We start from the raw sequence: 27580 nt of genomic DNA on the forward strand, positions 1-27580 counted from the left end.
GGGAAACAATGAAAAAAAGGGCCACCAAAGCTGTCAAACACATAAGCTAAACTACTGGAACTGCCTAGTAAACAAGGGACTGCGTGTTATGTAAAGGGAGTTGACAAACTGATGACAAATTGGCACTGAGAAGGAATTTAAATAGAAATATTGTCAAACTAAGTATTCCCCTTAGTTGGAACAGCTGAAACTGTCAAAGGGGTGGGGGGGCCTCTCTCTCCCATCTCATTATTAACTAATCTGGCCACTCAGATGTCACCTAGTCAGTTCGTTTTCAGTGTGATCAAGAATAACAACAAGCTCACAATGCAGTGTTTCACAACACTTCTGAAACTTCTGAAGTGATGCAAACTTCAGATAATGCACTAGAGTTGAGGTCTAACAAAACAAAAGAACTTCATCAAGGAGGAATAAAGAAAGATGCACCAATAAGGGGCATGAGAGGTTTTCCTCTAAACACCCTTGAGGATAATGAAGCCCTGGTCCTGTTAAAGATCATCATTGCAAAGGCTGCATACGTGGATAAAGTTGTTGACAGAGATGAAAGTACCTCTGGTTCTTCCAGTGTTGGAGATATGACCTGGATTTCAAGTCTTTTATGACTCAATGGACGTGAGTCTGGGTGAACTCCGGGAGTTGGTGATGGACAGGGAGGCTTGGCGTCTTGTGATTCATGGGGTCGCAAAGAGTCGGACACGACTGAGCGACTGAACTGAACTGACTGATGAACTCTAGCTGGTATCTTATCTGACTAGTTATCAAACATGTGCAAGTTTTTCATCAAGGATGCTTTGGTGGCGTGATGCTGTTGTCTATTTAACATCCTTTTCATAAGGATGGCTAGGAAACTTGAAAAAAAAGTTCCCTAGCATGCTATTTTCCAGGTGGTAGGAGTAGATCTCATAGTGACCAGCCCCAAGAAAATTTCCAAGGCTATGATGAGAAATCATGCCATTGCCTTCTGCTCACAGTGAATCAGACCAGCTCTGAAGCTGAGTGTTTTCAGGTGTGCTATTTGGTTCAGTCCAAAAGATGAATTCTCATGGTTTCCCATAATCCGAAGATACTGAGATGTTACTGCTGTCAACACGGACAGCACAAGGCCCTCCCTGTTCCAATCTAAGTGCTTGGCCAAGTACAACCGGGCAACAGAGAAACCAAACGTTCCATAGACAAGTATTGCTGAGTAGGACCTCTGCTCCTCTTCTAAAAGCACATAGCCCAGATAGCATAACTACCTCTTGTTTCGCCCGTTTACCTTTTGATGGGCTCCACGATTCATTAGAACTGCTAACCTGGAAACTAAGCTTGTACCCGGAACATGTTGGGGGAAGAATGTAGATTTTGTGTCTGACTCAGAATGATTATGTAATCTCATCTGTCTCTATGAAGCTATATACTTACAATGTAGATGTTACAGTGTTTGTAAGCAAGACCTGTGGCTTTATGTTGGGGGAGGGAAAAAATTCAGTAACTTACCTCAAATGTGTGCATAAAAGGGTATATGTTAAGAAAAAGGGATATCAGGTAAATGTGGAACTATCTCCTTTAAAAGAAGCCATGATAGAAAAATAGAATTTGAAGTTAAAAGTAACTTTTAGAATAACAGTATACCAATAAACTATAGTAATATAATATGAACATTTCAGCAACAGACAACATAACTTTAAATTATATTGCTAAGTCACTTCAGTCGTATCCGACTCTGTGCGATCCCATAGACGGCAGCCCACCAGGCTCCCCCGTCCCTGGGATTCTCCAGGCAAGAACACCGGAGTGGGTTGCCATCTCCTTATCCAATTTCAATTATATAAGGAAGCAGAAAGAACTATTGAGAGAAATTAATTTAAGCTGGAGATTTTAAGTCATCCTTCTGAAAAAACTTGAATAAGTCTTCAAAAAATCATTATACAATTATGTAATATAAAATTATAATTTAATTTTATATAATATAAAATTATAATTATAATATAAAATATAATATAATTTTATATTATATAATTGTATAACATATATATTATATAGTATTATATTAATATATAGTATCATAGAAATATATATTAATAATGTAGTATATTATATATTATTATATACTTTAATATATGGATATTATATTATATCATGATATAATATATACAATAATCTACACAATTATTATATAAATAATCTAAATAAAGTAATAAATAAATATAATATAATTTATATTAAATCATATATAACAATATATAATATATTTTACATAATTATAAGTAGATATTAAATATATTATTGTATATTAGATAAGTATGTAATATATATTATACAATAACATTATATTGGAGAAGGCAATGGCAACCCACTCCAGTACTCTTGCCTGGAGAATCCCAGGGATGGGGGAGCCTGGTGGGCTGCTGTCTATGGGGTTACACAGAGTCGGACATGACTGAAGTGACTCAGTAGCAGCATTATATCTATTTATATATAATATATAATAATATACAATGTATATATTTTATTTAATACATATTATAAAATATACAATTTATATTATTATATATAATATATATTAACAAGTACTTGTTATAATTAATGTTATATATTAATATAATGTTATATGTTAATATTATAATGTTATATATTGTATTATAACATTATATAATTAATATTATATATAAGAATATATAATATATTATTTAATATATAGTATATATTATATATAATTTTATGTAGTATATAATATAATATATATATAAAATAATATGTATTATATAATATATTAATATCTGTATAATAATATACAGTATACTATATAATTAACCGTGAACTTCCTGATGTTCAAGCTGGTTTTACAAAAGGCAGAGAAACCAGAGATCAACTTGCCAACATCCGCTGGATCATGGAAAAAGCAAGAGAGTTCCAGAAAAACATCTATTTCTGCTTTATTGACTATGCCAAAGCCTTTAACTGTGGGGATCACAATAAACTGTGGAAAATTCTGAAAGAGATGGCAATACCAGACCACCTGACCTGCCTCTTGAGAAATTTGTATGCAGGTCATGAAGCAACAGTTAGAACTGGACATGGAACAACAGACTGGTTCCAAATAGGAAAAGGAGTACGTCAAGGCTGTATATTGTCACCCTGTTTATTTAACTTCTATGCAGAGTACATCATGAGAAATGCTGGACTGGAAGAAACACAAGCTGGAATCAAGATTGCCGGGAGAAATATCAATAACCTCAGATATGCAGTTGACACCACCCTTATGGCAGAAAGTGAAGAGGAACTAAAAAGCCTCTTGATGAAAGTGAAAGTGGAGAGTGAAAAAGTTGGCTTAAAGCTCAACATTCAGAAAACGAAGATCATGGCATCCAGTCCCATCACTTCATGGGAAATAGATGGGGAAACAGTGGGAACAGTGTCAGACTTTATTTTTCTGGGCTCCAAAATCACTGCAGATGGTGACTGCAGCCATGATATTAAAAGACGCTTACTCCTTGGAAGCAAAGTTATGACCAACCTAGATCAGATAAGATCAGATCAGTCGCTCAGTCATGTCCGACTCTTTGCAACCCCATGAATCGCAGCACGCCAGGCCTCCCTGTCCATCACCAACTCCCGGAATTTACTCAAACTCATGTCCATTGAGTCAGTGATGCCATCCAGCCATCTCATCCTCTGTCGTCCCCTTCTCCTCCTGCCCCCAATCCCTCCCAGCATTAGACTCTTTTCCAATGAGTCAACTCTTCTCATGAGGTGGCCAAAGTACTGGAGTTTCAGCTTTAGCATCATTCCTTCCAAAGAAATCCCAGGGCTGATCTCCTTCAGAATGGACTGGTTGGATCTCCTTGCAGTCCAAGGGACTCTCAAGAGTCTTCTCCAACACCACAGTTCAAAAGCATCAATTCTTCGGTGCTCAGCCTTCTTCACAGTCCAACTCTCACATCCATACATGACCACAGGAAAAACCATAGCCTTGACTAGATGAACCTTTGTTGGCAAAGTAATGTCTCTGTTTTTGAATATGCTATCTAGGTTGGTCATAACTTTCCTTCCAAGGAGTAAGCGTCTTTTAATTTTATGGCTGCAGTCACCATCTGTAGTGATTTTGGAGCCCAGAAAAATAAAGTCTGACACTGTTTCCACTGTTTCCTCATCTATCTCCCATGAAGTGGTGGGACCAGATGCCATGATCTTGGTTTTCTGAATGTTGAGCTTTGAGCCAACTTTTTCACTCTCCACTTTCACTTTCATCAAGAGGCTTTTGAGTTCCTGTTCACTTTCTGCCATAAGGGTGGTGTGCCTCTTGAGAAATTTGTATGCAGGTCAGGAAGCAACAGTTAGAACTGGACATGGAACAACAGACTGGTTCCAAATAGGAAAGGAGTTCGTCAAGGCTGTATATTGTCACCCTGTTTATTTAACTTCTATGCAGAGTACATCATGAGAAACGCTGGACTGGAAGAAACACAAACTGGAATCAAGATTGCCGGGAGAAATATCAATAACCTCAGGTATGCAGATGACACCAACCTTATGGCAGAAAGTGAATCTTATTACCAGACCTTAAATCACATTCAGAAAACTGTCAGAGAATTTGAAACAAGTAGATTTTACTTTCAGTTTCTGCATGTTACAAGAGTTAGAATCAGATTGAAAAATAAATCCACAGAATCAGATAGTATTTTGAGTTTCAGAACTTTCAAAGTAAAGATGATTCCACTTGATATAAAGTGTTGCAGAAAAAAGAAAATGAGGGAAAGGAGTGCACCTCGTTTTAGGTCTCAAGTTAATTAACTTATTAATTATAATCTTCAGATCAATAATGGATTGGGAAAGGACAAGAAAAGAATCTATTAGCCCATTTCACTATGAAAAAAATGTGAAATCCTAAATAAATATTAGTTGAGTTCAACGTGTTTTTATAAACAAAACACGGTGATGTCAATTTCATTTCAGAAATGTAAGGGGGTTCATCACCAGAAAAGCTATCAATACAATTTAGTTCATTAGTGACCTATAGGGGAAAAACTACTTCAACATAAGCATAATTAATATTTGATAAAGTTTAAAACCTATTTATGATATTTTTAAGTGTTAAAAATAAGGAATTAAAGAAAATTTAACTTAATAAAAGCTTTTAACAAAAACCTATGAAACATTATGATATAGGATTAGGAACAGGGAAGAGAGTCTTGCTATTACAGCTCCCATAATGAGGAGATTTTGGTCAATATAAGAAGACAAGAAAAAACCAGGAGGTGTAAGGATTGGGTAGAATAAATTACTCTGTCACTGTAGATCATTAGATCTTCTATTTGAAGACCTAAGTGAATCAATAGACAAACTATTAGAACTAATAGAGTTCCGAAAGATTGCATAGGTGAAAGATCAATAATAGGCAACATACTAAGTAATATGTAAGTGTGTACTAGGTACTATATAAGAAACTATATACATATTTTACTTGTACTAATCCATTTACATTTAATGTAAATATCAAGACACTTTTCTGCATCAGCAGCAACCAACCAGAAATAAGCATGGAGAATACGACTTCACTTACATTAGCAACAAAAACTACAAAGTACATAAGATAACTTAATGAAGAAGTACTAGTCCTTTACAAAGTACTTTTCAAATTTTATTAAATTACATACAATAAGATTTAGGTAAAAAGATAAAAGTAACATGTTCATGGATGCGAAAAACTACACTGTAAAAAAATATCATTCTCCATAAATGAACTTATAAATTCAATGCAGTTTTGATGAAAATTTTAGCAGGGTTTTGTGAGAAAACAGAATATTAGTTTCTGTGAATGGAAGAATAATGGACTAAAGAAAGGGAATTTGTTTTATTGGATATATTAAAATATTTTATAAAACCAAAGCAATAAAAACAGTATGGTACTAGTACCGAAACAGATTTAAAAAACAGATGCGACAAATAGAAAAGCAATGAATAAGCGCCTGGTATATATGAGAAGGTAGCAGAAATCAGCATCACAAATCAAAAAAGAGAGATTATTTGGTAACTTACTCAATATATAGGTAAAAGTGTATTTAGATTCTTACAGAATTAATTCCAAATATATTAAAAACCTAATTATATAAGGCAATATATAAAGTAATAAAATATATGAGGCTGAAAAAAAATATATGAGGCTGTCCTTGTGAACTTGGGATAGGAAAGAATGTTTAAACAAGACTAAAAAATTATAAACTTTAAGAATAAGTAAGGCGCTTCCCTGGTGGTCCAGAGGTTAAGAATCTGGCTTCCAATGCAGGGGACTTGGGTGTGATCCCTGGTCGAGGAGCTAGGATCCCACACCACAAGACAACTAAACCCTTGGGCTGCAACACCACAGCGCGTCCAAGCACCGCAACGAAGACCCAGCACAGCCAAAAAAAAAGTGTAGATGGCATACGAATTTTAATTCATATATAACTTAATATAGAAATCTTTCATATTAAAATGAAAGATTTCTCTACAAAGAGGATATGATAGACAAACTTGTGGAAGATTAAAAGATGTTTTCAAAATTTATTTATATTTATTTATTTTTCCTGCCTTTTTTTAAAAAATTTTATTTTATTTTTAAACTTTACATAATTGTATTAGTTTTGCCAAATATCAAAATGAATCCGCCACAGGTATACATGATTTAAAACTGAAAAATGATTATTAACAAATAGAATATATAAAGAACTACTAATATCTTCAAGGAAACAAAAACTCGACAAGGAGTAAAAATAGACTATTAATGGAAGAAGTAGTCTAAATAGCCTATATGGACATGAAGAGATGCTTAACTTCACATGAAGTCAGAAAAATTCAGATGAAGTCAACCTAGTATTGGGAAAAATTTAAAAGTCAGCTAATACCAAATGTTGGTTAGAATGAGGAGTCATGAGATACTTTATGCACTGTTGGGAGAGCAAACTGATAATATTGAGTGAAATTAATTATCCATATATTCTGTATACATATCATTCCTTCATCTGGGTTTACACTGTGTACAAGTTTTTAAGGAAACATTTATGACGATAATGTCATTGCATTATTTGTGTTAGCAGAAAGTTATAAGAAGCCTTGATATCTGTCCCTAGGGAAATGGATTATCATGATAAATACATGCAATGAAATACAGTACAGCAGTAAGTAGTTAATCATTTTAAGTTACAGAATATGGATAGATCTTAGAAATATAGAATGAATTATAATAGGGCAAAACAATTTATGTACATTCAAAACACACACATAGAAAGTTAATATTATTTCTCAGGGCTATAGCTTTGGATGCCTAAGGACATATATAGAATATACTGATGTAAACATCTCTGATGGGAAGGACAATGTAAATGAGAATGGGTAGGACGAAGGGGAAAGAATGATGAAATAAAACGAGAGGAGCATTTCATGGACTTTATAATAAAAGTAGAAAATGAAATCTGTGTATTTGAGAGCCATCTGACTCATGAATAATTAGCATTTGTCCTAATTTGGGAGAGGAGTAAGTAATGTTCCCAGCAAAAGGATGCACATATTTTAAAACAGATTCTGGGAGGATTTGAATGGCCTTATGTAGAAGACAGATGGATATCTGACTAGCATAAATCTTTGCTTTAAATACATTTCTCCACTGAAAGTGTTAGAAATTAGTTTGAAATTAGCATCCAGCAATCAATCAATCTAGGAAAGGAATGAACATTTGAAAATGTGACTATTTAATATTCAGAGAGAATTGCCCTGTAAATCTGGAAAATACAAAATACTCTGAAATGTTTGCCTTTTGTTGAGTTTCATGTAATCTGTCATGCAGTAGCTTAAAAAGCATCAGTTTGTTTTGTTCGATGGTATTATCTCATTGCACATACTCATTGACTAAACTTTTTATTCATCAATAAAATTTTCCCTATCATTAATTCTCATGTGAACAATATACTACAGATTATAGCTTGTGGATGCTGCTCTGCCATGCTTAGCATATTGCATTTTTCAATTGCTTTGGTATTCTCGGTATTAATCTTAAAACTCTTTAAAGTCTTCTGGATAGTATATCACTTTTGTCCATATTGTACTTAATAAATCATAGCAACGTGAACTATATAATTAAATGAAGGTTAAATTCTATGTGCTAAATATTCAAAGGCACTATTTTTTGATGGCCCAACCTCATGCATGTTTTAATAGAAAATGTTTGCTATAACCATCTTTTCCTATCACTCACATTTTAGAAGTAATATGATTTTCATTATTAATATTTTAAATAATATTCTTTAATCATAGCAAATATCTCTACTAAAATGTCTTGGAGCTTGTCAAAAATGTTTCTAATAATGTTATAGAAGTATATACTTATATTTATATATATACTTATGCATGTCTTATTGTTCCACAATTTTGTGATTCTTATTTAATATTTCATGTCCTTTTCTAACTGGAAAGTGGGTCAGTGTACAAAAGTTCTTAGCATATTAATGTTCCTCTTTCAGATGTTTTTCATGCCTTATGTGTGTTAGTCACTCAGTCGTGTCTGACTCTTTGTGACCCCATGGATTGTAGTCTACCAGGCTCCTCTGTCCATGGAATTCTCCAGGCATGAATACTGGAGTGGGTTGCCATGCCCTTCTCCAGAGGATCTTCCTAACCCAGGGATTGAACCCAAGTTTTCCACATTGCATACAGATTTCTTTACCACCTGGTCCACCAGGAAAGTCCTTGGTAAAGTAAAATATGATAACATTTATAAGGCACCTGAGAAAGTTATGTGAAGCCACTTGTAGCCAGAGGCAACTCCCTGCCCTGTAAGTCCTGCCCCACCATCCTGGAGCTGAAGGGGGAGCTATTTCCTACACATTTAATAACTCTGTGTTCCAGCAACCAACCAGATTGGAAAGCTCTGAATTAATGCCTTTAAATTTTCTAAAAGAAATAATTTCTTTCCCAGCCTCTAGAGGTAAGATTAAATTAGAACATAGTGAGACCTCCTCTTTTATACAGAAAGAAGGAATAAAAGATGGTAAGTTGTATGGCCCTTCAAAGAGTAGGGAAGACTCGGAAAATCTCTGGGGACTTTTTACTACTACTACTGCTGCCGCTGCTAAGTCGTGTCCGACTCTGTGCGACCCCATAGATCGCAGCCCACCAGGCTCCCCCGTCCCTGGGATTCTCCAGGCAAGAACACTGGAGTGGGTTGCCATTTCCTTCTCCAATGCATGAAAGTGAAAAGTGAAAGTGAAGTCGCTCAGTCGTGTCTGACTCTTCCTGACCCCATGGACTGAAGCCCACCAGGCTCCTCCGTCCATGGGATTTTCCAGGCAAGAGTACTGGAGTGGGTTGCCATTGCCTTCTCCAACTACTATTACTACTAGTATAATGATTTACATTTGGAATTACGATGTCAATATGTGTCTAGATTTAATAGTTTTTAAGGATGCTGGTAATGCGGCAGACACAGAAAGGTGATAGGCAAGCAGGACAGGACACCTAGAAATAATAATGGGGTGGGTAGTAGGGGACTACACTGCAGGTGAGACAAGGCTATTTGAGAGCAATGATTCACAAACTGCTCAACCTTTCAGTGTCCAAGATAACTGGATGAAACCCTGAATAGGTAATGACTATCTGTCTGCACTTTCCAAAGTGCATTCTTCAGGATATCTTTGTGAGATATTCGTAAGTATTTGGAGGGGCGGGGGAAAGATGAATCTCTTTATCAAATAAATGTGAGAAATTCTGAGATAAAGTTACACTCGATGCTTGATTTCTAAGTCTTTAATATACTGCTATTATTCGTATGTTTCCAGGAGGAAATAGTAACACATACCTTTTCTCAGATGAGCAATATACACTCTTTTCAAATGTGTTTGGCCATATGCACTTACTTCATTTTTTCTCAAAATATATTATTAACCCCCTCAGAAACTAGGGTTTTTTCTAAGATAAGAGTAGACCTATCCTACTACCTTTAAGTGTGTTGTTTGGAACAATATATGCCAACTTTGAAGACTATAAACTGGTGGTAGTAACCTGTATTGAAGTTGGATAAATCGAAGTGTTTTTCCCTTTTTATTTCTAATTTGTTTTCTATCTCTAGTCAATATCTTTTAATATACAAAGTTGTCATACAAATAGATCTGTGACATGTTTCTCAATTTATGTGAGATGATTTCATACATTTTAAACAATTCGATCAATCTTTCAAGTGGTTGCAATTTTTTGCTATTCAGGAAAAAAAGTTTGTGGAAAGTTATATATGGTTTTTATAGCCTGTTAGTATTAATTTTATGTGTAATATTACTTTTTAAATGTGGTTAAGAAAATGTAGCAAATTAGAAATTAATAAAACTGATTAAGTTAATTTCAATTGATAGTAAATTTTATTTAGGCTTTCTAGGTGGTGCTAGTGGTAAAGAACCTGCCTACCAATACATGAGACATAAGAGACGTGGGTTTGATCCCTGGGTTGGGAAGATTCCCTGGAGGGGGTCATGGGAACCCACTCCAGTATCTTGCCTGGAGGATCCCATGGACAGAGGAGCCTCATAGGCTATAGTCCATGGGGTCACAAAGAGAAGGACATAACTGAAGTGACTTAGCACAAGCACAAGAAAATTTTGTCACTAACCCAATTGTTTTGAATTTTTTGCTGATTTGTTCTTTATACACTATAGCTTTTCTAACTTTCTATATTGCTTTTACAGTGAAAAATCAGACTTCATTATATTTTTCTATATGATATGTAAAACATAAGGTCCTAAGACACTGGAAGGAAATGTGCAAAATATAACCACAATTATCTTGGAGTGATGGGGCTTTATGCAATTCAACTGCGAGGGCCCTCTGAATTCTACTTCTGCGTTTTAGGAATTTATTATAAGGACAAATAAATATGTTTTTTAAAAAGATTTAATTGCCACCTGGATAATAAAGTGGTGCAACACTGTAAGACTCTAAAGTGAAGCAGCAGATAAACCTCCACAGATCCTAGGGTTAGTAGGTCCTTCACCTCCCACGCAACCTTCACTAAGTCACTGACCTGTTCCAAACGTCTTCCGTAAAACTGGAACAGTAATGCACCTACCTCACAGAAAATGAAAATGGGAAAACGCTTTTCTGGATGACTAAATGGAAGATGTAACTGCCTACATAAAAATGCAAGTTCTTTGGAAACAATCTCCAAGTTTATGATAACACAATTTAACAGTGTTTTGCTACTGACATAATCAGTTCAATCTTCAGTGAATTAAAGTTTGAGAAACCTTGAGGGAAATTATAAAGAGTTAAAATTCTAAAAGAATCAGCAGCAGCTCTAATGAGACAATGGATGTCCAGCCTGCCTCTTGTTGATGTTTATCTGCATTTTACATAGATCAACATTCTCTCAAGGAAGAGGTTCTGTTGCTCGTGTTCACCGAGACAAAGCCTACTATTGCTTTCAGTTCAGTTCGGTTCAGTCGTTCAGTCGTGTCGGACTCTTTGCGACCCCATGAATCGCAGCACGCCAGGCCTCCTTGTCCATCACCAACTCCCGGAGTTCACTCAGACTCACGTCCATTGAGTCGGTGATGGTCTAGCTCGAAGATGCAAATACACTTTCGGGGTTTTGATTCTGGAAATTATCCTATCTGGTTCTACACCATTTTGACATCAATGTAGTTGTTGATTTTCCACCACGAGGAGTATAAAAGGAAAGATACAGCCTAGAGGCAGCAATGTATTTTAGATCAAGTGTGGCTGTGAATTCCATTTTCTCACACTGCTCCACCCAGTGAAATACTTCATGCTCTGTGTACTGGTGGGACAGAATGAAGCAGACTGCTTTGAAACTTTTATCTTTAATTAATTTTTACTATTGGAGGAAAGTTATGACCAACCTAGATAGCATATTCAAAAGCAGAGACATTACTTTGCCAACAAAGATTTGTCTAGTCAAGGCTATGGTTTTTCCTGTGGTCATGTATGGATGTGAGAGTTGGACTGTGAAGAAAGCTGAGCACTGAAGAATTGATGCTTTTGAACTGTGGTGTTGGAGAAGACTCTTGAGAGTCCCTTGGACTGCAAGGAGATCCAACCAGTCCATACTGAAGGAGATCAGCCCTGGGATTTCTTTGGAAGGAATGATGCTAAAGCTGAAACTCCAGTACTTTGGCCACCTCATGCGAAGAGTTGATTCATTGGAAAAGACCCTGATGCTGGGAGGGACTGGGGGCAGGAGAAGGGGACGACAGAGGATGAGATGGCTGGATGGCATCACTGACTCGATAGACATGAGTCTCAGTGAACTCCGGGAGTTGGTGATGGACAGGGAGGCCTGGCGTGCTGCGATTCATGGGGTTGCAAAGAGTCTGACACGACTGAGCGACTGATCTGATCTGATTGTATTTTCTTTCTTTTCAATTTAGAAAGATAATAAGAGAAAGAATCACAGGGGAAACTATGTTTCTATCTCAGTGTTTTGAACAAAGCAATCTATTGAATCTTTGACATTTTTGAGAAACCACCCACATGATTAAAAAAAAAAAAAAGTTTGCTTCTTCCTGAGGCTCATTTAAAGGAACTTCAAATACAAGGAAATGCATGACAATTTTCTTTTGATTCCTGCAATTCAGTGGGGCTCATTTAATGTTAGAATGCCAGTAAAGATTTTTGCTGCCCAGCAGAAGCGCAGAACCCAGATCAGATGGTCTTGATTACCTGTGACACTGACAGTACGTGTAAGAACAGGCGCTGTATTTTGGAGCACACTGCTCTTACTGTGAAGCTTTGGAGAACTTTTTTTAAAACTTTCTATGTTGTACTGGGGTATAGCTGATTAACAACATTGTGATACTTTCAGGTAAACAGTGAGGGAACTCAGCCATCCATATACATGTATCCATGGGCTTTTCCAGTGGCTTAGTTGTAAAGAATCTACCTGCCATGCAGGAGACAAAGGAGACATGGGTTCAGTCCCTGGGTGGAGAAGATCCCCTGGAGGAGGAAATGGAAACCCACTCCAGTATTCTTGCCTGAAAAAATCCCATGGACAGAGGAGCCTGGTGGGCTACAGTCCCATATGGTGGCATAGAGTTGGAAATGACTGAGCACATTGTCCCCCAAACTCCCCTTCCATCCAAGCTGCCACATAACATTGAGCAGAGTTCCATGTGCCATGCAGTAGGACCTTGTTGGTTATCATTTTAAATATAGCAGTGTGGACATGTCTATCCCAAGCTCCCTAACTATCCCTTCCCTGCATTCTGCCCCCTGGCAACCATAAGTTTGTTCTCTAAGTCTGTGAGTCTAGGATAACGTTTAAGTGAGGATTCTTCCTCCGTAATCTTCTTTGTGAAAGAGATTCAAACTCCTTTGATCTAAGTTCAGATTTCACCTTGGGGCCACTGGTTGTTGCTGGGGATGGCCAGCAGTAGATGCAAGGAAGAGGCATTGTGCAAAGGCACAGTGGGGCTGGGTTTGGGTGCAGAGGAAGAGAGACACAGATAAGTGATCAGTGCACAACAAGGCATGTTTGTTCACACATCAGATTTTTGTTATTGAGGGAGTACCGCTTCTTAGTACTTCTTCTTAGAAGAAAAGTACCACTATTAGTCAGGATCCAATCAGGAAAACAGGGTCCACACCAGGTGGCTCAATAGGAGGAATTTAACATAGGAGCCTGTTACAAAGGTCATGAAATCTGGGGCCACCACGACTTTCTGCCCAGAGTGTCTTTACCATCAGGCTGTTTCTTTCACTTAGGGAAGAATTAAGTAAAAACAGATATTTTCCAGTTGTTTCTTTCTTAAGAGTATTATTTTTCCCACTAAATCTTTAAAATATGCTTAACAGTTATTCTAAAACCCTTTCCTTATTTACTTTTCCTCATATGCAAATCAGACTCTGAAAAATACCTTCAAAAATGCAAAAATCAACAATACAGATCATAGAAATAAAAAATGAAAAAAAAAATCTTTAAAATACTAATCACTCTACACCCAGGGATAATAATTTCAAATCTTTGGTTGAAAAGTTTATAGGAAAATCTTACAGCAGTATACAGTCTTGTTACTAGCTTTTATCCTCCAATGAACTTTTTTTTTTCCTACTTCATTAAATATTCTTCAGAAACTTTCCTTTTGGTGGATTCAATATATTCCAAGTCTAAATTTCTTTACCATTTTCCTGCTGTTGGAAATTGAGTTTATTTCCAACCATGCAATTTTAAATAAAGCTAAAATATAATATTCTTATAAATAAGTTTTTGGGTTTTTTTTCGCCTCTTTGATTATTTCTAAAACTAAGAGAAGTCCTACCCTCTTTTTGTCTCTTCTTAATTTGTGAGAGGGGGAAAAAAGTCAGGTCTAATTATGACTTGAATATGAGTAGTGCTAAATGACATGGTTTCTTAGAAATTAAAGAAAATTATAACTTTAAAATAAAATTATATATAAAAAATAACCAATTCCAGAAACCTATAAAGTTTTCATGCCCTTTAGTCCCCTCAATGTTCTGTTCATGTTCTCTCTGTTTTCCTCTTAATGAACATAATTTTCTACAGTGTCATCCTTCAAGAAAAAGATTCGGATTCTCTTATATAGATTTTCTACTTTATTCAGTTACTGTAATTGGAGGCAATATTATTTTCTACTATTTCAATAAACTGTACTTCAGCTGAATAACAGGCTTGGACATATATTTTTATAGTTAATATTGTTTCTATGGGAAAATGTATTCAGAGATTCAAATACATATTTAAAAATAAAATTTAACAACACAATTTGCTTACAGGTAAAGGACGTTCAGTATTTCAAAAAGTAAAACATATTTGGTTAACCTCGTTTCATTATTCACATATTACCAAATACCATTGTACTTTGATATATAGTTCATCAGGTCACATATGAAAATCTCTTTTCTAAGAAATGTGTGTGTGCATTAAATATTAGATATGGTAGATTCTTTGAAGGATTTAGGCACTTGGAATTACTAGCTGAGCCTTAAGTTAAGTTGATTTCCAGAAGGAGACTATAAACTGTGTCAATGACGATCCTGAGCAAATTTTGCACAATAGCACAGGCATCACTGTTGTTACTGTCTTGCTTTATTTTCTTTTCATAACATTTATCACTTGGTTTATAATATATTTATATGTTTTTATTTTAAATTCCATCCTTCATGAGAGTATTAGCGTCATGAGAGCAGGTCATTTCTTTCATTCTCTGCTTTATTCACTGTCTTGTATATAGTAGGTGCTCAATTAATGCCTTATTTGAATGAATGACTATTGTGTGAATAAAATGTGAAGATTGTTTCAGATCTGATACAACAGAAATAACATAGAAAATATTGAAAATTTTGTAAATAAGCCCAATTTTAAAAATTGCTAGTGTCATATTTTTATTATCCTCCAAAGTATTTGTGAGTTGTTTTGGTTTATGGATATGTTCACTTGTGTCATATTTTAGATTACACATATAAATAATATCTTGAAATACTGAGTGTGTCAAATCTTGAGCTGTGTCTGTACAGAAAAGAAGTGTGAATCTCAAAGCCTACGTTACAAAACATGTATCTTTTTCTTTCCAAGTAAATTAAAAAATTTTGTCTTAAAAAAATGTGAAATAGACCTAACTCTTTAAACCAAGCAGCATTGCTGATGATTTTAGAATGTGGTTGCCCTGACCTTCATGGAAAGTCACAAATATGTTTTCCATTTAATACAGACTTCATTTGCTTTACTCTTAATAAGTTAAGTTAAATGTCCCACACCATAAAAATTACCCTTAGACAAAGGGTACTTTGTCTTCTGAAAGTAAGAATTCTGAAGCTAAGAATTCTCAATGATTCAAAGATAAACGTTAGTCTTTATGAGGGGCAAGGCTACAAAGAATAAGATGACCACGGTCAAATTTAGTCTGGCTTTTTTCCCCCAGCAACTCTTAGGCATTCGTCATAGTGCTTAACAGAAGTTCCCAAAGGTAAATGAGGGAATGGAATTAGAATAGATTTTAAACAAATGTTTATTAAGATCCACAACTGTATTCACTATTGGTAACTGGAACTTCAAAGCAGAGTAATGAATTTAAATACATAGTAACAGAAAAAAATTTTTTTTAATTTATAGAAGGAACAAGTTAGGTTGGAAAGAATCATTACCATCAGTCAGTCTTAGAATTGGAGCCTTTATTTTATGCATGCCTGAGAGGCAAACTGGTTAATATATCTATGGCCTGCACATTTCCAGTATATCTCTTTTCTCTCTCTTTTCCATTCTACCCTTCATTTTTCAGACCCCTTCCATCTCTCCCAACACAGTCACCCCACACATTCATGCACATGCACAAGTCTGTCTTTGGTATGAAGCATCTTAGGTTTATTGGTAACTCATCTTACTAATGGACCCAGTTACAATGATCTCATTAGAAAAGTTAAAACAACAGCTGTCTATTACCACAGAAATGTGTGCAAATGATTAAAAAAGTAATTCCCTTTTCTTCTTCTAAATTGCATAGACTGTAATGAAAGCAATTACTTTTGCCATTTCCTGTGTTATCAGAATGTTCATATCACTGCAGAAGTAAGAAAAGTTTTTCTATTTAGTTTGGCCTCTGCAATCACAACAAAAGGTATTTATATAAAAGGCCAGAAAACCATCAAGAAATTTTACTATTTCAATAATCCCAATGCTATCAAATCTATCCTACGAAAATATTCTAAAATAGTGAAAATTATGAATACAAGCATGGCTGCAAGCAACAAAATGAATTCAAGGTAAATTAAGCAAGTAGGCGAATTTGTTGAAAAGATAAGTCATAAATTTAATGGCACATTTGTAAAACAGCTTCAGGAACAGATAGGAGCTAAGAAACAACCCTAGAGTGGGTCAGAGCTACAGGAATTCCTAGAGATCTCTTATCATTGTGCTACCACTGGAATTAATCAGCTCTAACTACATTTTCTTTCTTGATTTTTACATGCTTAAGATTCAAAAAGTAAAGAAAAAAGAGGACTAATTAAAATCAGAAATGAAAGGGAGATATTACAACTGATACCACAGAAATACAAAGGATCATAAGAGACTACTATAAACAGTAGCATGCCAACAAATTGGACAACGTAGAAGAAATGGAAGAATTTCTAAAAAACATACAACCTATCAAGACTGAATCATAGTGGAAGAGAAAATCTAAACAGCCCAATTAACTGGTAATGAAACTGAGTCAGGAATTAAAAACCTCCCAGCAAAACAAAGTTTAAAACTTCACTGATGAATTCTACTAAACATTCAGAAGAGAATTAAACCAATCCCTCTCAAACTCTTCAAAAACAGAAAAGGAGAAAGCTCTTTCAAACTCATTTAAAGAGGTCAGCATTACCCTGATACCAACACCAGACAGGATACCGAAGGAAAGAAATTATAGGTCAATATTATTGATGGATCAGAGAAGACAATGGCACCCCACTCCAGTACTCTTGCCTGGAAAATCCCATGGACGGAGGAGCCTGGTGGGCTGCAGTCCATTGGGTCGCTACGAGTTGGACATGACTGAGTGATTTCACTTTCACTTTTCACTTTCATGCATTGGAGAAGGAAATGGCAACCCACTCCAGTGTTCTTGCGTGGAGAATCCCAGGGACGGGGGAGCCTGGTGGGCTGCCGTCTACGGGGTCGCATAGAGTTGGACACGACTGAAGTGACTTAGCAGCAGCAGCATTATTGATGGATGTAGATGCAAAAATCTTCAACAAAATATTAGCAAACTGATTTCAACAATACATTTTAAGGATCATACACCATGATCAAGTAGGATTTTTTCCAGGGGTGTAAGTATCATTCATTATCTGCAATGAAGTCAATGTGATATACCGCATTAACAAAATGAAGAATAAAAATTATGATTATCTAAACTGAAACAACAACAAAAAAAGCATTTGACAAAAGTCAACATCCATGTACAAAAAAAATCTCTAAACAAATGAGAATAGAAGGAATGTACCTCAACATAATAAAGGCTGTACATGACAAACCCACAGCTAACATCACCAGTTCAGTTCAGTTGCTCAGTCGTGTCTGACACTTTGCGACCCCATGAATCGCAGCACACCAGGCATCCCTGTCCATCACCAACTCATGGAGCTCACCCAAACTCATGTCCATCAAGTCAGTGATGCCATCCAGCCATCTCATCCTCTGTCGTCCCCTTCTCCTCCTGCCCCCAAACTCTCCCAGCATCAGGGTCTTTTCAAATGAGTCAACTCTTCACATGAGGTGGCCAAAGTATTGGAGTTTCAGCTTCAACATCAGTCCTTCCAATGAACACCCAGGACTGATCTCCTTTAGGATGGACTGGTTGGATCTCCTTGCAGTCCAAGGGACTCTCAAGAGTCTTCTCCAACACCACAGTTCAAAAGCATCAATTCTTCAGCGCTCAGCTTTCTTCACAGTCCAAATCTCACATCCATACATGACCACTGGAAAAACGAGAGCCTTGACTAGATGGACCTTTAACATCATACTCAATGGTGAAAAGCTGAAAGTCTTTCCTCTAAGATGAGAAACAAGACAAAGGTGTTCACTGTCACCAGTTATTTTCAACACAGTATAGGAAATCCTACACAGAGTAATTAGGTGAGAAAAAGAAATAAAAGACATCCAAATTGGAAAGGAAGAAGTAAACCTGTCACTTGCACATGACAAGATGTTATACACAAAAAGCCCTAAAGATGCCATCAAAAACTGTTAGAGCTAATAAACAAAATCAGTAAAGCTGCAGGATATAAAATCAATATGCAAAAATTTGGTGTGTTCCTGTACACAAATAAACAAACATAAAGAGAAATAAAGAAAACAATCTCATTTATATCAAAAAGAACAAAGTTCTCAGGAACAAATTTAACCAGAAGGTGAAAAGCTTACATATTGAAAACTAGGGAATTTCCTGGCAGTCCAGTGGTTAAGACGCAGCACTTTCAATGTGGGGGCCTGTGTTTGATTGAAATAGATGAAAACAACAGAATGGGAAAGACTAGAGATCTCTTCAAGAAAATTAGAAATACCAAGGGAAGTTTTCATGCAAAGATGGGCAAAATAAAGGCCAGAAATGGTATAGACCTAACAGAAGCAGAAGATATTAAGAAGAGGTGGCAAGAATACACGGAAGAACAATACAAAAAAGATCTTCATGACCCAGATAACCACAGTGGTGTGATCACTCACCTAGAGCCAGACATCCTGGAATACAAAGTCAGGTGGGCCTTGGGAAGCATCACTATGAACAAAGCTAGTGGAGGTGATAGAATTCCAGTTGAACTATTTCAAATCCTAAAAGATGATGCTGTGAAACAATATGCCAGCAAATTTGGAAAAGTCAGCAGTGGCCACAGGACTGGAAAAGGTCAGTTTTCATTCCAATCCCAAAGAAAGGCAATGCCAAAGAATGCTCAAACTACTGCACAATTACACTCATCTCACATGCTAATAAAGTAATGCTCAAAATTCTCCAAGCCAGGCTTCAACAGTATGTGAACTGTGAACTTCCAGATGTTCAAACTGGATTTAGAAAAGGCAGAGGAATCAGAGATCAAATTGCCAACATCTATTGTAGTTTTCAATTTTATTGGTGCTATGAAATCTAATTAAGCTTTTGAGATTTTTCTTTTTCTCTTCCAATCACACTTTTTATTGCTGTTATAAACTTTTGCCTCTACATTGGGCTTTTGCAGTTATGTGGAGTTTTCCTTTTTTTTTCCTTTCCTCTTCCTTTTTTTTCCTTTTTTTAATTTTTTAAAACCTATTATTGTTTTTTCTGCTTTTATTACTTTGCTTGCTTTTCCTACTGTTCTTTTCCCCTTGCAGTTATCTTTAATGTATATAAATCTTCTTTATCTATCTCTATTTAGCTTTGCATATCTATTCTTTCTTTCTTTTCTTTCTTACCTTTCCTCTCAACATATGTTAATTTTGTTTTCATTGCTTTATTCCAAACTTGGCACCTTGCTTTAGTTTTGTTTTCCAGTTTGTGCTTTAGTTAGTTTTGTTCTTAAATGATAGATATAATTTTTGGTTTCCTTTGTTCGCCAGGTCACTCTATTGTACTTTATTTTTGTTGGACTGTACTTTATTTTTGTTGGACTGTTTTGATTTTGCTTATGGATGTATCTGTGTATGTGTATAGTCCATGATTTTAATTATTATTTGCTGATTATGTAACTGCCATTAGTCTGGGATTCATCTTTGGTTTCTCATTTTTGGCCATGTGTTATCTCACTTAATGACATAACAAAACACTTGTGGAATTTTGTTCCTGACCAGAGATCAAGCCCTGAATCTTTGGATTGGGAGCACTGACTCCAAGACCCTAGACTACCAGAGAACTAACCCTAGGGAGTATCAAATAGTGAGAAGTCACACAAAGGAAACCACTTGAATACATGACCCAGAATCACCCAACCACCAGTAGCACCCTGTGCAGGATGCCTCATCCAAAAAATGAACAAAACAAAAATACAAACAGAATTAGCAGCAGACAGGATTACCACCTTACTCATCCTTACAGTGGGGGGGAAAAAAAAAAACTTAGCATAAATCTCACCCTATATGAAGCTTACACAAACCACTGCACCAAACTTAGGAGGGCAGAAACCAAAAGGAAGAAAGAATTCAACCTTGAAGCCTGGGAAAAGGAGACCTCAAATACAATAAATTTAAAAAAATAATAATGAAAAGGCAGAGAAATACTGCACAAATGAAGAAACAAACTTGAAACACAGAAGGCCAAATAAATGAATAGGAAACAGGCAAACTACCTGAAAAAGAATTCAGAATAAGGATGGTAAAGATGATCAAAACTCTTGAAAACAGAATGGAGAAAATGCAAGAATCAATTAACAAAGACCTAGAAGAATTAAAGAATAGACATACAGAGTCAAACAACACAATTACTGAAATTAAAAATACGCTGTTGCTGCTGCTATGTCACTTCAGTCATATCCGACTCTGTGCGACCCCATAGACGGCAGCCCACCAGGCTCCCCCGTCCCTGGGTTTCTCCAAGCAAGAACACTGGAGTGGGTGGCCATTTCCTTCCCCAATGCATGAAAGTGAAAGGGAAATCGCTCAGTCGTGTCCGACTCTTCACGACCCCATGGACTGCAGCCCACCAGGCTCCTCCGTCCATGAGATTTTCCAGGCAAGAGTACTGGAGTGGGGTGCCATTGCCTTCTCCCAAAAATACTCTACAAGGAATCAATAGCAGAATATCTGAAGCAGAAGAATGAATCAGTGAGATGGAAGATAAAATGGTGGAAATAGCTTCTGAAAAGCAGAATAAAGTAAAAAGAATGAAAAGAACTGAGGATAGTCTCAGAGACCTCTGGGACAATATCAAACACACCAACATTTGAATTATAGGGGTCCCAGAAGAAGAAAAAAAGAAAGGGTATGAGCAAATTTTTGAAGAGACTATAGTTGAAAATTTCCCCAACATGAAAAAGGAAATAGTCAATCAAGTCCAAGAGGTGCAAAGAGTCCCATACAGGATAAACCCAAGGAGAAACATGCCACAAGACATATACTAATCAAACTAACAAACATTAAACACAAATAAAGAATATTAAAGCAGCAACGGAAAAGCACAAGTAACATACAAGAGAGACCCCATATGTTTAACAGCTGATCTTTCAGGAGAAACTCTGCAGGCCAGAAGGGAATGGTAGGATATATATCAAGTACTGAAAGGGAAAAATCTACAACCAAGATTACTCTATCTGGAAAGGACCTCATTCAAAATTGATGGGGAAATCAAAAGCTTTTCAGACAAGCAAAGTTAAGAGAATTCAGTACCACCAAACTAACTTTACAACAAATGTTCAGTTCAGTTCAATTCAGTCGCTCAATTGTGTACGACTCTTTGCCATCCCATGAATCACAGCACTCCAGGCCTCCCTGTCCATCACCAACTCCCGGAGTTCACTCAAACTCAAGTCCATCGAGTTGGTGATGCCATCCAGCCATTTCATCCTCTGTTATCCCCTTCTCCTTCTGCCCCCAATCCCTCCCAGCATCAGGGTCTTTTCCAATGAGTCAACTCTTCGCATGAGGTGGCCAAAGTATTGGAGTTTCAGCTTCAGCATCAGTCCTTCCAAAGAACACCCAGGACTGGTCTTCATTAGGATGAACTGGTTGGATCTCCTTGCAGTCCAAGGGACTCTCAAGAGTATTCTCCAACACCACAGTTCAAAAGCATCAATTCTTCAGTGCTCAGCTTTCTTCACAGTCCAACTCTCACATCCATACATGACCACTGGAAAAACCATAGCCTTGACTAGACGGACCTTTGTTGGCAAAGTAATATCTCTGCTTTTCAATATGCTATCTAGGTTGGTCATAACTTTCCTTCCAAGGAGTAAATGCCTTTTAATTTCATGGCAGCAATCACCATCTGCAGTGATTTTGGAGCCCCAAAAAATAAAGTCTGACACTGTTTCCACTGTTTCCCCATCTCTTTCCCATGAAGTGATGGGATCAGATGCCATGATCTTCGTTTTCTGAATGTTGAGCTCTAAAGCCAACTTTTTCACTCTCCACTTTCACTTTCATCAAGAGGATTTTAGTTCCTCTTCACTTTCTGCCATAAGGGTGGTGTCATCTGTATATCTGAGGTTATTGATATTTCTCCCGGCAATCTTGATTTCAGCTTGTGTTTCTTCCAATCCATCGTTTCTCATGATGTACTCTGCATAGAAGTTAAATTAGCAGGGTGACAATATACAGCCTTGACGTACTCCTTTTCCTATTTGGAACCAGTCTGTTGTTCCATGTCCAGTTCTAACTGTTGCTTCCTGACCTGCATATAGGTTTCTCAAGAAGCAGGTCAGGTGGTCTGGTATTGCCATCTCTTTCAGAATTTTCCACAGTTTATTGTGATCCACACAGTCAAAGGCTTTGGCATAGTCAATAAAGTAGAAATAGATGTTTCTCTGGAACTCTCTTGCTTTTTCCATGATCCAGCGGATGTTGGCAATTTGATCTCTGGTTCCTCTGCCTTTTCTAAAATGAGCTTGAGCATCTGGAAGTTCACGGTTCACGTATTGCTGAAGCCTGGCTTGGAAAATTTTGAGCATTACTTTACTAGCCTGTGAGATGAGTGCAATTGTGCAGTAGTTTGAGCATTCTTTGGCATTGCCTTTCTTTGGGATTGGAATGAAAACTGACCTTTTCTAGTCCTGTGGCCACTGCTGAGTTTTCCAAATTAGCTGGCATATTGAGTACAGCACTTCCACAGCATCATCTTCCAGGATTTGAAAGAGCTCAACTGGAATTCCATCACCTCCACTAGCTTTGTTCATAGTGATGCTTTCTAAGGCCCACTTGACTTCACATTCCAGGATGTCTGGCTCTAGGTGAGTGATCACACCATTGTGATTATCTTGGTTGTGAAGATCTTTTTTGTACAGTTCTTCTTTGTATTCTTGCCACCTCTTCTTAATATCTTCTGCTTCTGTTAGGTCCATACCATTTCTGTCCTTTATCGAGCCCATCTTTGCATGAAATGTTCCCTTGGTATCTCTAATTTTCTTGAAGAGATCTCTAGTCTTTCCCATTCTGTTGTTTTCCTCTATTTCTTTGCATTGATCGCTGAGGAAGGCTTTCTTATCTCTCCTTGCTATTCTCTCTTCTTTAATCATTAAGGAAATGCAAATCAAAACCACAGTAGGATATCTCCTTACATGCCCTAGACTGGCTATTATCAAAAGACAAGAAATAACAAGTGTCCACAAGGATGTGGAGCAAAGGGAACCCTTCTGAACTGTCGGTGAGAATGCAAATTGGTGCAGTCACTTTGAAAAAAGTATGGAGTTTTCTCAAAAACTAAAAATATAACTACCATACCGTTCAGCAGTTCCACCTCTTGGTATTATCAGAAGAAAATGAAAATACTAATTCAGAAAGAAACACAACTCCATGTGCATTGTAACATTATTTACAACACCAAGATATGTGAACAATCTAACTGAATGGGTAAGAAGATGTGGTGTATATATATAAACAAATATGTGTGTCAAGTATGTTGAGATTGCTTAACAAATTTAAAAATGGAAAAAAAAAACTTGCCATTTGCAACAACATGGATGGACCTTTAGGGCATTATGCTAAGTGAAATAAGTCAGAGACAAATATTCTTTGATCTCTTATATGTGAAATCTAAAAAATAAACATAACAGTTCATAGATACAGAGAACCAACTGGTGATTGTCAGAAGTGGGGGTGGGGGTGGGAAGAATAGGTATTAGAGGTCAAAAGGTAAAAAAATAAAAAAGCATTACTTGTGAACTAGCCAATAGATTCTTATTATCCTAGTCTTAAAATTTCCTTATTTCTATCAACAGAAGAATCATTAATTCAAACCTGCTGAAGGCATTTAGATGTAGTGAAAACATCTGATTTATAGTCTAATTCTCTGCAACATACTTTTATAACCAAAGTACAAGATTGAGTAGAGGATTATAGAAGATCCACTGCTTCAGTAATGGATTAAGCTGCTCTGTGACTACAACTTGAAATGTTTATTCTTTCAGCAAACAATTATTGAATATTTACTGTGGCCAGCTTCAGAGGTAACTGCCAAAATATAACTGTCTGTACAGAGGTGGTTACTGCACAATTGCACTCATTTCACATGTAGGCAAAATAATGCTCAGAATTCTCCAAGCTAGCCATCAATAGTGCGTGAAATGAGAATTTCCAGATGTTCAAGCTGGATTTAGAAAAGGCAGAGGAACCAGAGATCAAATTGCCAACATACGTTGGCTCACAGAAAAAGCAAGAGAATTCCAGAAAAAACATCTACTTCTGCTTTATTGACCATGCTAAAGCCTTTCACTGTATGGATCACAACAAACTGTGGAAAATTCTGAGAGATATGGGAATACCAGACCACCTCACCTATCTCCTCAGAAACCTGTATGCAGGTCAAGAAGCAACAGTTAGAACCAGATATGGAAAAATGGACAGGTTCCAAATTGGAAAAGCAGTACATCAAGGCCATATATTGTCACCCTGCTTATTATACTTATATACAGAGTACATCATGCAAAATGCCAGCTGAATGAAGCACAAGTTAGAATCAAGATTGCTGGAAGAAATATCAATAACCTCAGATATGCAGATGACACCACCCTTTTGGCAGAAAGAGAAGAGGAACTAAAGAGCCTCTTGATGAAGGAGAGTGAAAAGGTGGCTTAAAACTCAACATTCAAAAAACGAAGATGATGGCATCCAGTCTCATCACTTCATGGCAAATAGATGGGAAACAATGGAAACAGTGACAGACTTCATTTTCTTGGGCTCCAAAATCATTGCAGAAGGTGACTGCAGTCATGAAATTAAAAGACACTTGCTCCTTGGAAGAAAAGCTATGTCAAACCTAGACAGCATAGTAAAAAGCAGAGGTATTACTTTACTGACAAAGGTCCATCTAGTCAAAGCTATGGTTTTTCCAGTAGTCATGTATGGATGTGAGTTGGACCGTAAAGAAGACTGAGTGTCAAAGAATTGATGCTTTTGAATTGTGGTGTCAGAGAAGACTCTTGAGAGTCCCTTGGACTGCAAGGAGATCAAACCAGTCAATCCTAAAGGAAATCAATCCTGAATACTGATTGGAAGGACTGATGCTGAAGCTGAAGGTTCAATACTTTGTCCACCTGATGTGAAGAGCTGACTTATTAGAAAAGACCTTGATGCTGGGAAGGACTGAAGGTAGGAGGAGAAGGGGACGACAGAGGATAAAATGGTTGGATGGCATCACTGAGTCAATGGACATGAGTTTGAGCAGGCTCCAGGAGTTGGTGATGGACAGGGGAGCCTGGCGTGCTGCAGTCCATGGGGTTGCAAAGAGTCGGACATGACTGAGCACTTAACAACCCAGAGGTGGTTGTAAAGGTAAATATTTTATAATGCTCTTTGGAGCCAGGTTTATATGTTTAGTTTCTAAAGTATGTTCTTTTGTAAAAAATATGTTCAGTTCAGTTCAGTTGCTCAGTCGTGACCTGGCATGGACTGCAGCATGCCAGGCATCCCTGTCCATCGCAAACTCCTAGAGTTTACTCAAACTCATTACCCAAAGAAAGGCAATGCCAAAGAATGTCAAAAAATATATAATATCAACTTAAATTTAATTTCAGTGTATGAATTATGATGTTACTGTTGTTTGAATTAGTAAAATCTCACTATGTTCTCAAAAGTGTTAATGAGGTTATTCTTGGTACAGACATACATTGTTTCATTGCACTTTGCTTTATTGTGTTTCAAAGATACTATGGCATATATCCAGACAAAACTATAATTCAAAAAAAATAGCAGCACTATTCATAGTAGCCAAAACATGAAACCAACCAAAATGTCCAATGATAGATGAATGGATAAAGAAGATGTGGTACATATTTACAACTACTCAGCCATAAAATAAAAAAGGAAGAAAGGAAGAAAATAGTGCCCATTTGCAACAACATGGATTCAATTAGAGATTATCAGACTAAGTGAAGTAAGCCAGAAAGAGAAAGACAAATAGCATATGATATCACTTATAGGTGGAACCTAAAATAGGGCACAAATGAACCTGTCTACAAAACAGAAACAGACTCACAGGCAGAGAGATGAGACTTGTGCTTGTCAAGGGAGAGGAGAAAAGGGAGAGAGTTGGCCTGGGAATTTGGGGTTGACAGATGCAAATTATTACATTTAGAATGGATAAACACCAAGGTCCTACGGTACACCACAGGGAGCTATATCCAGTCTCCTGGGATGATCCATAATGGAAAAGAATGTTTTAAAAAGAGAATGTAGGCTATTTCGTGGACGTCAGGTGTGTGGGCGCATCTGGGAACGCGGGCGGGAGGGGACCGGGAAGACCTAGCCTAAGTTCTGTGGATTTGAACCTCCGCATTTCTAACCTAAGATCTCAAAACGCATCGTGATTCCTGTCGATTGGACTGTAAATTTTATGTAGATAATCTTGGAAACAATGGTAACAAGACTGAATTGGAACGAGCTTTTGGCTATTATGGACCACTCCGAAGTGTGTGGGTTGCTAGAAACCGTCCTGGCTTTGCTTTTGTTGAATCTGAAGACCCCCCCCAGATGCAGCTGATGCTGTCCCAGAGCTAGACGGGAGAGAACACTGTGTGGCTGCCGAGAAGGGTGGAACTATCCAACGGTGAAAAGGGAAGTCAAAATCGTGGTGCACCTCCTTCTTGGGGTCGTGGCCCTTGAGATGATTATCGGAGGAGGAGTCCTCCACCTCCACGCAGATCTCCAAGACTGAGAAGCTTCTCCCGCAGGCGGAGCAGGTCCCTTTCTAGAGATAGGAGAAGAGAAAGAACACTGTCCCGGGAGAGAAGTCACAAGCCATGCTGATCTTTCTCTAGGTCTCACAGCAGATCTAGGTCAAATGAAAGGAAATAGAAGATCAGTTTGCAAGAGGAGTGGTGTACAGGAAATAACTTCATTTGACAGGAGTATGTACAGAAAATTCAAGTTTTGTTTGAGACTGCATAAGCTGGGTGCATTTTAAAAATGTTTTAGCCGTTCACATTTGTTTGTCTGTTGGAACAGTGA

At 37.0% G+C, this 27580-nt stretch overlaps 1 pseudogene; it reads left to right on the forward strand.

The window, feature by feature from the left end:
• Positions 1 to 344: 344 nt before the first annotated feature.
• Positions 345 to 27580, forward strand: LOC113894778 (annotated as a pseudogene).

This window comes from Bos indicus x Bos taurus, chromosome 6 (genome assembly GCF_003369695.1).
Source record: "Bos indicus x Bos taurus breed Angus x Brahman F1 hybrid chromosome 6, Bos_hybrid_MaternalHap_v2.0, whole genome shotgun sequence".
Lineage (NCBI taxonomy): Eukaryota > Metazoa > Chordata > Mammalia > Artiodactyla > Bovidae > Bos > Bos indicus x Bos taurus.